The sequence below is a fragment of the Lolium perenne genome, chromosome 3 (genome assembly GCF_019359855.2).
Source record: "Lolium perenne isolate Kyuss_39 chromosome 3, Kyuss_2.0, whole genome shotgun sequence".
Taxonomy (NCBI): domain Eukaryota; kingdom Viridiplantae; phylum Streptophyta; class Magnoliopsida; order Poales; family Poaceae; genus Lolium; species Lolium perenne.
Window position 1 is genome coordinate 217782697 of NC_067246.2, and position 13259 is coordinate 217795955.

Here is a 13259-nt window from a genome sequence, read left to right on the forward strand (position 1 = left end):
CCGAGGGTCTTCACTAAAACTAGAATGATACAACAAAAATCACAAATAATTACAGCAAAAAATTATACGTTTACAACATATTAAAAAACACACATTTTTGTAACATATCGCTTATAAAAATCTTAGAAAATATATCGTGTGATTTTACAATAAATTTTTATTTAATTGTTACTACAGTTTGAAAACAGCACTGTATGTTTCTTAAAGAAAAGACAACACTCTATAGTGTTGGGTGTGGACTGCTCTCAAAAGTATGCCGAGGGATAAATGTCCTGGCCCAGATTGTTTCTCTGCTCGTTTCTTCACGGCTTGTTGGGATATCATTGAGACGGACATTATGGCAGCCTTCAACTCTATGTCCCGTTTTGACTGTCGTGGATTCGGGGCGGTTAACGGAGCACTCATCACTCTTATTCCTAAGAAGGAGGGAGCTGAGAAAGTCCAGGACTTCAGGCCTATCAGCCTTATACATGGCTTCGCCAAGCTTGTAGCCAAGGTGTTGGCCACCCGGCTAGCCCCTATCTTGCCCCAGATGGTGGGGGTGCATCAGAGTGCATTCGTGCGTGGAAGGTGCCTCCATGACAACTTCATGATGGTCCAGGGAACAGCTCGCAAGCTTCATAGCCGCTCGACCCCTGCTGTTCTTTTGAAGTTGGATATAACAAAGGCCTTTGATACTGTGGAGTGGCATTTTCTTATCGAGGTTCTGAGGAGACTGGGGTTCGGGGAAAGGTTCCTCTCCTGCATTTGCACCCTTCTGTCCACGGCATCGACTCGTGTACTGCTTAACGGCTGCCCCGAATCTCGTATTGCCAATAGGCGTGGACTAAGGCAGGGAGATCCTCTATCTCCACAGCTCTTCATTCTCATCATGGAGGTCCTCCACCTGATGATTGAGAAGGCCTCGGCAGTAGGACTGCTCACCCCGCTGGCTCCATCTGGTCTGCGCCACTGATGACCCACAAGTATAGGGGGTGTATCGTAGTACTTTCGATAAATAAGACTGTCGAACCCAACGAGGAGCAGAAGGTGTTGACAAGCAGTTTCGATGAAGGATTCACTGTAAATGCTCACAGACAAGTATTCAGGGGGTTTTGATATAGCAGATAAATAAAGTACGAGTAAGTAAAATGCGAGAGTAATAATTGCAGCGAGTGGCCCAATCCTTTTTAGCACAAAGGACAAGCCGGTTTGTTTACTTATAATGACCAAACGTTCTTGAGGACACACGGGAATTTAGTCTAGTGCTTTCGCTTCATATAGTTGATTAATCTTCATTGTTTTGATAAGTGTTGTGTGGGTGAACCTATGCTAATGCACCGCCCTTCCTAGGACTAATACATACTTGTGATTATACCCCTTGCAAGCATCCGCAACTACAAGAAAGTAATTAAGATAAATCTAACCACAGCCTTAAACCCTGAGATCCTGCTATCTCTCCTGCATCGATATACCAACAGGGGTTTAAGTTTCTGTCACTCCGGCAACCCCACAATTAGCAAACGAATACAAGATGTATTCCCCTAGGCCCATAAAGGTGAAGTATCATGTAGTCGACGTTCACATGACACCACTAGAAGAATAACACCACAACTTAAATATCAAACCATTGAATATTACCCAACATAATTCACTACTAACATTTAGACTTCACCCATGTCCTCAAAAACTAAACGAACTACTCACGAGACATCATATGGAACATGATCAGAGGTGATATGATGATGAATAACAATCTGAATATAAACCTTGGTTCAATGGTTTCACTCAATAGCATCAATAACTAGTAATCAATACCGGGAGAGTTTCCCCTATCAAACAATCAAGATTCAACCCTAGATGTTACAGCGGTGATGAGGTGCAGCGGTGGAGATGGAGGTGATGATGATGGAGATGATGATGCCAATGATGTCCAGCTCGATGACGGTGACGATGGCGTCGATTTCCCCCTCTGGGAGGGAATTTCCCCGGCAGATTTCAGCCTACCGGAGAGCTCTTTTCTCTCTGGTGTTTTCCGCCCCGCAGAGGCGGCTGTGACTCTTCGCGACTATCCTCTGGAGCTTAGGTTTTCGGGACGAAAAAGTACGCGAAGGAGAGGCGGTCGAAGGGGGTTGTGGGTCCCCTCCCCACAAGGCGGCGCGGCCAGGCCAGGGCCCGCGCCGGCCTATGGGGGGGCCATGGCGGCCCTCCTCAGCTCCTCCTTTTGGGTGGCTTCATCTTCGGGAAAAATAAGATCCTCGGTGTAATTTCTGTCAATTGCTGATATTCAGAAATATTGCATTCCGACGGTGCTTTTTCCAGCAGAATCCTGACTCCGGTGAATGATCCTCCAATAATCATGAAACATGCAAAATAGATGAAATAACATAAGTATCACCTCTAAATATGAAATATATCAATGAATAATAGTAAATTATGATATAAAATAGTGATGCAAAATGGACGTATCAACTCCCCCCAAGCTTAGACTTCGCTTGTCCCCAAGCGAAACTGAACTCAGTAAACAAGACCTCAAGTTTATGGAGTGAAGAGTCGATAAATAAAATACAGACAAGAAGCATCATATTAATTCACACAAGACATTCTAGTGAACAACTTCCTCATATAATTCAACTTGAAACAAGTAGAGGGAAATCACAAATAAAGGTGCATAGGAAATCATAATTGGTGATGGCAAACTTCGTTCTTGGTCAGAGAACAGTTAACAGATTGTACTTATCTATCGGGCAGCGCTCTTATATTAAAGCTTATAGCAAAACTTGCATACTCAATCATAATAATCTCCTCATAATCATTGATAACCTTCCAAGCTATATTCATTCAGATAAAACTTGTACTAACCAAGGAAGAGTAACAGGCATGATTAAGTAGATCACAATATAAATGGTTTGATCACAACAACTCAATTGCTTGCTTAAAATAGAGGGAAATAAGTTTACTGACTCAACATAAAGTAAAAGATAGGCCCTTCGCAGAGGGAAGCAGGGATTAAATCATGTGCTAGAACTTTTTCAGTTTTGAAATCATATAGAGAGCATAAAAGTAAAATTTTGAGAGGTGTTTGTTGTTGTCAACGAATGGTAGTTGGTACTCTAACCCCCTTGCCAAACAGACTTCCAAAGAGCGGCTCCCATGAAGGACGTTATCTCTACCAGCAAGGTAGATCATCCCTCTTCTCTTTTGTTTACACATGTACTTTAGTTAGTTTTTATTTATTTATGGATGACACTCCTTCCAACCTTTTGCTTTCACAAGCCATGGCTAACCAAATCCTCGGGTGCCTCCCAATCATTCACATACCATGAAGGAGTGTCTATTTATTTTAGTTTTATTTAGAGATGACACTCCTCCCAACCTTTGCTTTCTCAAGCCATGGCTAACCGAATCCTCGGGTGCCTTCCAACATTTCACATACCATGGAGGAGTGTCTATTTGCAAAATTAAGTTGCTTACTAATGAATCAGAGCAAAACATGTGAAGATAATTATTAATGAAGGTTAATTAATTGGGGCTGGGAACCCCGCTGCCAGCTCTTTTTGCAAAATGATGGGATAAGTGGATGAAGCCACTAGTCCATTGGTGAAAATCTGCCCAACAAGATTGAAAGATAAAACACCACATACTTCATCATGAGCTATAAAACATTGACACAAATAAGAGGTAATAACTTTTGAATTGTTTAAAGGTAGCACATGAAGTATTTACTTGGAATGGCAGGGAAATACCACATAGTAGGTAGTTATGGTGGACACTGATGGCATAGGTTTGGGTTAAGGTTTGGATGCACGAGAAGCATTCCCTCTCAGTACAGGTCTTTGGCTAGCAAGGTTGATTAGCAAGCATAAGAGTTGAGGGAAACAAACAAATATACATGTGATAGAAACAATCATGCATCTTCCTTGTAAGCACAAACAATTTTAACTTCAGAATAATAAGCTAAGATCTAACAAGAAAGAAAGATAATGAAATAATATATCTAGTATTTCCTCTTTTATATTTAAACTCTAAGTGTTGTTGCTATTGACCAATGCTAAGTTTGCCAAAATCAAATAGATTTACTCAATGCTCCCAAAGTGATACCAATACTAACAACAAGATCAATCATATAATAGAGATTGCAAACTAAAATAAGATGTGCAATATGTAAATGATAAGGCTTCTCATAATATTCCATAACGATAACTCACACCAAGGGATACATAGACAACCAACTAAAGAGAGAGATACTTCCACACTGCAACCCATCTTATATGATAACTTCCCTACTCATGATATGACTCTACTTGATAGTAAAAAGTAAAAGATAGTGATGATGTGATACCGCGGCACTCCTCCCAAGCTTGGAACAAACCAAGGGGGTGCCAATACCAATGATGAATTACTCCTTCGGCGGTGGTGGTGATGATTTCTTCCCATCAGCAGACTTCCAAGGAAGAGGCTCTCCATCAACAAACGACATCTTGGTCTCAGGAATCCTGAAACTAGCAGCATAGCTTATGTGTTTAAACCTGCTTTCATACTCACAGTTTTGATTCTGAACATCATAGAGTTGAGCTTGGAGTTTGTTGGTGGTGTCGTGAAGCGAGAGGATGTCGTCCCACAGCTTTGCAGTCTCCTTCTTGTGTCCATCAATAAGTTCAGACACAATCTTGTGGAAGATGTCCACTTCACGCTCAGCCATCTCTTGTTCTAGTTTCTCCATCCTGTCTTCCAAGCTTCCTTCTCCTTTAGGACCCCGGACATCTTCAATCTGCAATTCTCCATCTACGAGCAGCAATTCCTTCGGGTGCATCTTCAGCTCATTCATGTACGGGTTGACGACGTCCTCAAAGAAGCTGTCCTTCGGAGTCCCTGACGAAGACATGCTGGCTCTAGATCCGAAGCAGATTCTGGCAGAAAACAGCTCGAAACAAAACAAGTCGAGAAAACGATATACGGACCTCCAGGGGTCCAGGGGATTATATAGAAGAAATTTTCACGACAGAAGGAAAGTACCAGGTCGAACCAGAGTCGGGGAGGGACAGCGAGGGGCCATCCTCATAGGGCGGCGCGGCTAGGCTAGGGCCCGCGCCGGCCTATGGGGGCACGCCCTCGTGCGTCTCCACTCCGTTTCGATCTCGTAATTTTTCATATTTTCCAAAAAATAGCAAAAACATTATTCGGAAAGTTAAACGCGGACTTTTCATTACTGTTAGCTATTCGAAGTCGAACTCTGCAGAACTGTCAACTTGACCTTTGATGAAAGCTTCCGGAGTCACCACTCGAATAACATCAACATCTTCATTATAAGAATCACCAGAAATATAATGCTTGAGTCTTTGTCCATTCACCACTTGGGTGGCATCGCCTTTCAGAGAACTAATTTTAATTGCCCCTGAAAGATATACCTCCACAATGACATATGGTCCTTCCCATTTTGAGAGTAATTTCCCTGCAAAAAATCTGAGACGAGACCGATACAATAGGACTTTATCCCCAACATTAAATTCTCTTTTGATAATTCTTCTATCATGCCATTTCTTAACTTTCTCCTTAAAAAGTTTAGCATTTTCATAAGCTTCACTTCTCCATTCATCTAGAGAACTCAATTGTAGTAATCTCTTCTTACCGGCAAGTTTAGGATCTTTATTTAGTTCTCTTACAGCCCAATAAGCTTTGTGCTCTAGTTCCAAAGGTAAATGACAAGCTTTCCCATAAACCATTTTATAAGGTGACATACCCATGGGATTTTTATAAGCAGTTCTATAAGTCCATAGTGCTTCCTTCAATTTACTAGCCCAATTCTTTCTAGATTTATTAACAGTCTTTTGCAAGATAGATTTAATCTCTCTATTTGATAATTCTACTTGCCCACTAGTTTGAGGATGGTAAGCGGAAGCAATTCTATGATTAATACCATATTTAGCAAGAGTTTTTCTAAAACCACCATGAATAAAATAAGAACCTCCATCAGTCATGAGATATCTAGGAACTCCAAATCTAGGAAAAATAATATCTAAAAGCATTCTTAAAGAGGTCTCACCATCAGCACTTTTTGTGGGTATGGCTTCCACCCATTTAGTAACATAATCAACAGCGACAAGTATATGAGTGTTACCTTCTGAAGAAGGGAAAGGACCCATGAAGTCAAATCCCCAACAATCGAATGGTTCAATAACAAGAGTATAATTCATAGGCATTTCATTGCGTCTGGAGATATTACCAACCCTTTGACATTCATCACAAGATAAAATAAACTTCCTTGCATCTTTGAAGAGAGTTGGCCAATAAAAACCTGATTGCAGAACCTTTTGCGCGGTTCTATCTCCGGCGTGATGTCCTCCATAAACACTACCATGACACTTACTCAATATCTCTTGTTGTTCATATTCGGGAACACATCTTCGCAGAATACCATCCACTCCTTCTTTATATAAGTGTGGGTCATCCCAAAAATAATGCCTCAAGTCATAAAAGAATTTCCTTCTTTGCTGAGATGAAAAGGTTGGAGGCAAGTACTTGGAAACAATAAAGTTAGCATAATCAGCATACCAAGGACTATCTCGCGAGCTCACCTTTATTACAGCCAATTGTTCATTTGGAAAACTATCATTAACAGGAACATGATCATAAGCAATATTTTCCAATCTAGACAAATTATCAGCAACAGGATCATCAGCACCTTTCCTATCTATAATATGCAAATCAAATTCTTGCAAAAGAAGCACCCATCTAATAAGCCTTGGCTTAGCATCTTTCTTTTCCATAAGGTACCTAATTGCAGCATGATCAGTATGAATTGTAACTTTTGAATCAACAATATAGGATCTAAACTTGTCACAAGCAAACACTACAGCTAATAACTCTTTTTCAGTTCTAGCATAATTTCTTTGAGCGGCATCAAGAGTTTTACTAGCATAATGAATAACATTCAATTTTTTATCTACTCGCTGTCCAAGAACAGCGCCTACAGCAAAATCACTAGTATCACACATAATTTCAAAAGGTAAGTTCCAATCAGGAGGTTCAACTACAGGAGCAGTTGTTAATGCTTTCTTTAGAGTTTCAAAAGCTTCCTTACAATCATCATCAAAAACAAAAGGTACATCTTTTTGAAGAAGATTAGTAAGAGGCTTTGAAATCTTGGAGAAATCTTTAAAAAATCTCCTATAAAACCCAGCATGACCAAGAACACTACGAATACCTTCAACATCCCTAGGATAGGGCATCTTCTCAATTGCTTCAACTTTAGCTCGATCAACTTCAATACCTCTCTCGGAAATTTTATGTCCCAATACAATTCCTTCATTAACCATAAAGTGGCATTTCTCCCAATTAAGAACAAGGTTAGTTTCTTCACATCTCTGCAAAACTTTATCAAGGTTTTGCAAGCAAATATCAAAAGAATTCCCATAGACAGAAAAGTCATCCATGAATACCTCTACAATATTTCACAAAAGCCATGAAAAATAGCAGGCATGCATCTTTGAAAAGTAGCAGGAGCATTACATAAACCAAAAGGCATACGCCTATAAGCATAAGTTCCATAGGGACAAGTAAAAGTGGTTTTCTCTTGATCTTTAGTTTTAACAGCAATTTGTGAAAACCTAGAATAACCATCAAGAAAGAAAAAATGAGTATTTTTAGACAACCTTTCTAACATTTGATCAATAAAAGGTAAAGGGTAATGATCTTTCTTAGTAACTTTATTAATTTTTCGATAATCAATGCACATTCTATACCCTACAACTACTCTTTGAGGGATGAGCTCATCATTATCATTAGGCACAACAGTTATTCCTCCTTTCTTAGGAACACAATGCACAGGACTAACCCATCTACTATCAGCAATAGGATATATAATACCAGCTTCAAGAAGATTTAATACCTCATTCCTTACCACATCCTTCATCTTAGGAATTAGACGACGTTGATGTTCAACAACAGGCTTTGCATCATCTTCCATATTAATGGCATGTTGGTAAATAGAGGGAGAAATCCCCTTCAAGTCATCAAGAGTGTAGCCAATAGCTCCTCGGCGTTTCTTCAATATTTTCAATAGCCTTTCTTCCTCAAACTCTGAAAGCTTAGAACTAATAATAACAGGATATATTTTCTTATCATCAATATGAGCATATTTAAGATTATCAGGCAATGGTTTTAAATCAAAAACAGGATCTTCCTTAGGTGGTGGTGTTGTACCTAGATCTTCAACCGGTAAATCATGTTTGAGAATAGGTTGACGAAGGAAAATTTCATCAAGCTCATTCCTTTCTTCCCTAAAGACTTCACTCTCACTATCCTCCAAATGTTGCTGCAAAGGATTATTAGGAGCAAGAGCAATAGATGCACACTGTTCAACTCTAAAATCATTATTAGGCAAATCAGCTTTATAAGGATTTTTGGCAAATCTGGAGAAATTAAACTCATAAGATTCACCAGCAAATTTAGTCACAATTTTCTCTTTCTTGCAATCTATAACAGCTCCACAAGTATTTAGAAAAGGTCTACCAAAAATGATAGGACAAGACTTACTAGCAGCAGAACCAAGTACTAAAAAGTCAGCAGGATATTTAATATTACCACATAGAACTTCCACATCTCGAACAATACCAATAGGAGAGATAGTTTCTCTATTAGCTAGCCGAATAACCACATCAATATCTTCAAGTTCACAAGAACCAATTTCAAGCATGATCTCCGTGTAAAGCTCATAAGGAATAGCACTAATACTTGCACCAATGTCGCATAAACCATAATAACAATGATCACCAATTGTAACAGAGAGCATAGGAACACTGGTTTTCCTAGACTTATTAGGATGCGAAACAATATTAGAAGCATCTTCACAGAAAATAATATGACCATCTTCCACATTTTCAGTCACAAGATCTTTAACTATTGCAATAGCAGGTTCAACCCTTTATTTGCTCTTCAGGTTCTATAGGTTTCTTTGCACTTTTATTAACCGCACTAGTTATAACAGAATACTCCTTCATTTTAGAAGGGAAAGGAGTTTTTTCAATATAAGCTTCAGGAAGAATATGATCAACAGTTTCAATTACAACACATTTATTTATAGATGAATCAGTTTTATCTTTATACGGTTCATGATACTTATCAAAATTCTTCCTAGGCAATTCAAAATGAGAGGCAAAAGCTTTATAAAAATTTGCAATAACTTGAGAGTCAAGACCATAAGTAGCACTCATATTACGAAATTTATCAGTATCCATAAAAACTTCAATGCATTGATAATCATAATTTATACCTGACTCTCTATCTTTGTCGTTCTCCCATCCTTCAGTATTCTCCTGAATCCGATCAAGAAGGTCCCTTTTAAACTCTTCTTTGTTGCGTGTAAATGATCCAGAACAAGAAGTATCCAGCAAGGTTTTATCTTGAAAAGAAAGTCTTGCATAGAAATTATCAATGATAATATTACCAGGAAGCTCATGAATGGGGCATGTGAGCATTAAAGACTTCAATCTCCCCCATGCTTGGGCAATACTCTCTCCATCATGAGGCCAGAAATTATATATGAGGTTCCAGTCTTTGTGAATTTCACTTGGAGGATAGAATTTAGAATAAAATAGAGGCACAATATCATTCCAATCAAGAGAATCCCCATTCTTCAGTAATTTATACCAATGCGCCGCTTTACCAGATAGCGATATAGAGAATAGTTTCTTCCTAACTTCATCCATAGCAATACCTGCACACTTGAATAAACCGTATAATTCATGTAAGAACAGTAAATGATCTCCAGGATGGACAGTTCCATCCCGTTCATAGCGGTTATCCACAACACGTTCAATAATTTTCATAGGTATTTTGTATGGAACCTCTTTCTCACCTGGCGCCTCATCCACTACCTTTGCAGTAGTAGTAGATTTTCCAAATAGAAATTCAAGAGAAGATCTCTCCATAATGAATTATAGCAGCAGGCAGAAATAAAATCAGCACGTACAGTAAAAGTTTCCCTTACCAATTCCACTTACCAATAGCGCTTCACTCCCCGACAACGGCACCAGAAAATAGTCTTGATGACCCACAAGTATAGGGGGTGTATCGTAGTACTTTCAATAAATAAGAGTGTCGAACCCAACGAGGAGCAGAAGGTGTTGACAAGCAGTTTCGATGAAGGATTCACTGTAAATGCTCACAGACAAGTATTCAGGGGGTTTTGATATAGCAGATAAATAAAGTACGAGTAAGTAAAATGCGAGAGTAATAATTGTAGCGAGTGGCCCAATCCTTTTTAGCACAAAGGACAAGCCGGTTTGTTTACTTATAATGACCAAACGTTCTTGAGGACACACGGGGATTTAGTCTAGTGCTTTCGCTTCATATAGTTGATTAGTCTTCATTGTTTTGATAAGTGTTGTGTGGGTGAACCTATGCTAATGCACCGCCCTTCCTAGGACTAATACATACTTGTGATTATACCCCTTGCAAGCATCCGCAACTACAAGAAAGTAATTAAGATAAATCTAACCACAGCCTTAAACTCTGAGATCCTGCTATTCCTCCTGCATCGATATCTTAATAGGGGTTTAGGTTTCTGTCACTCCGGCAACCCCACAATTAGGAAACGAATACAAGATGTATTCCCCTAGGACCATAAAGGTGAAGTATCATGTAGTCGACGTTCACATGACACCACTAGAAGAATAACACCACAACTTAAATATCAAACCATTGAATATTACCCAACATAATTCACTACTAACATTTAGACTTCACCCATGTCCTCAAGAACTAAATGAACTACTCACGAGACATCATATGGAACATGATCAGAGGTGATATGATGATGAATAACAACCTGAATATAAACCTTGGTTCAATGGTTTCACTCAATAGCATCAATAACAAGTAGTAATCAATACCGGGAGTATCAAACAATCAAGATTCAACCCTAGATGTTACAGCGGTGATGAGGTGCAGCGGTGGAGATGGCGGTGATGATGATGGAGATGATGATGATGATGATCCCAATGATGTCCAGCTCGATGACGGTGACGATGGCGTCGATTTCCCCCTCCGGGAGGGAATTTCCCCAGCAGATTTCAGCCTGCCGGAGAGCTCTTTTCTCTCTGGTGTTTTCCGCCCCGCAGAGGCGGCTGTGACTCTTCGCGACTATCCTCTGGAGCTTAGGTTTTCGGGACGAAGAAGTACGCGAAGGAGAGGCGGTCGAAGGGGGGTGTGGGCCCCCTTCCCACTAGGCGGCGCGGCCAGGCCAGGGCCCGCGCCGGCCTATGGGGGGCCCATGGCGGCCCTCCTCAGCTCCTCCTTTTGGCTGGCTTCATCTTCGGGAAAAATAAGATCCTCGGTGTAATTTTTGTCAATTGCTGGTCTTCAGAAATATTGCATTCTGACGGTGCTTTTTCCAGCAGAATCCTGACTCCGGTGAATGATCCTCCAATAATCATGAAACATGCAAAATAGATGAAATAACATAAGTATCACCTCTAAATATGAAATATATCAATGAATAACAGTAAATTATGATATAAAATAGTGATGCAAAATGGACGTATCAGCCATCGCACGTCCATCTACGCCGACGACGTGGTCACCTTCCTGCGCCCCCTGGCGCTTGATGTCAAGGTCTTCACAGCGATCATTCAGGATTTTGGGGATGCCTCTGGCCTTCGCACCAACATGGCTAAGTGCTCGGCGAATCACATTAGATGCACTGACGCGGACGAGGAGGCCGTGGTTCGGGAACTAAGCTGTTCAGTGATCCCCTTCCCCCTTCGTTACCTTGGACTACCCCTGACGTTGAGGAAGCCGACGGCCACACAACTACAGTACCTAGTGGATAAGGTGGCCAACAAGTTGCCATGTTGGAAGGCCTCCCTTCTGGACAGGGGCAGACGCCTTGAGCTTGTCCGAGCGACCCTCTCGGCGATCCCCATTTTCTCTATGATGTCCCTCGACATCCCAGCGAAGACGGTCACAGCCATTGAAAAGATCATCAGAGGCTTCCTCTGGAAGGGTAGAAAGGACGTGAGAGGGGTCACTGTCTGGTGGCGTGGGACAAAGTTTGTGCCCCAAAAGTATGGGGGGCTTGGGATCCCCAATCTCCGGTATATGAACATTGCTTTGAGGGCCAGGTGGATGTGGCTTCAACGAGTCGATGACTCAAAGCCGTGGAAGGAGTTCAATATACAGGTCCCACAAGTGGTGCAACACCTCTTTGAAGGTGCTACCTTCTCGATACTAGGGGATGGAGCGTCCACCTTCTTCTGGACAGATCGATGGTGACCTGATGGCCGTCTGATGGATATAGCACCAAATCTACTGAAGGCGGTGCCAAAGGGCTGGCTTCGAACGCGAAAAGTGCATGAAGGTCTGGCCGGGGCTTGGCTGGATGATGTCTCGCCGGATCTTGATGCATCAGCGATCCAGGAGCTCTTCCAAGTCGCTGATATGCTAGAGGATGTTGCCCTAATTGAGGGCGTGGATGACAGCTTCAGATGAGGCTGAGAGAAATATTTTGCTTACTCTGCGCGCTCAGGTTACCGAGATTTGTTTGGAGCCAGGGTGGATATGCCAGGGGCGCTTCAGATTTGGCGCTCGAGGGCCCCACCTAACTGCAAAGTCTTCCTCTGGCTGGCTAGCAGGAACAGATGCTGGACTGCTGACAGATTGAGTAGGCGGGGACTTCCACACCCGGCTGCATGCCCCTTCTGTGATCAGAGTACCGAGACTCTAGACCATCTGCTCATGGGTTGTGTGCTATCCCGGGAAGTCTGGGCAACCTGCCTGCGCTGGTGCGGAAAGTTGCACTGGATGCCGCAGATGGATTCGAGCTTCGTGGCTTGGCTGCAGGAGAAGCGTAGTGGACCTGGAGGGGATCGCGGCCTCTGGACAGGAGTTGCCCTCGTTTGCTGGTGTCTTTGGCGACATCGCAACGACATTGTGTTCGAAAGGGCCGCTTCTTCCAAAGCCGCGGTGCTCTCAGTGATCGCCATTGAGTTGGAGATGTGGAGAATCGCTGGGATTTTTAGAGGCTCTCTTGCGTTAGTAGATAAGTGGAGATGCCGCGAGTAGTTCGGTTCCATGTGTGTGCTACCCTCTGAGTAGTGGGGTTGCATTGCGCGGGCGTCTCCCCAAATGTTTTGTATCTTAGGCCTTTTGGCATTTGTTCTTGATTCCGATACGTCTTTCCATGGCGTATCCTTAAAAAAAGAACTCTATAGTGTTGGGCGAAAAAGCGGGCCCGTATAGGATCCCATGGGAGCGAGCAAGGACAACCGATCGCGTGCCAG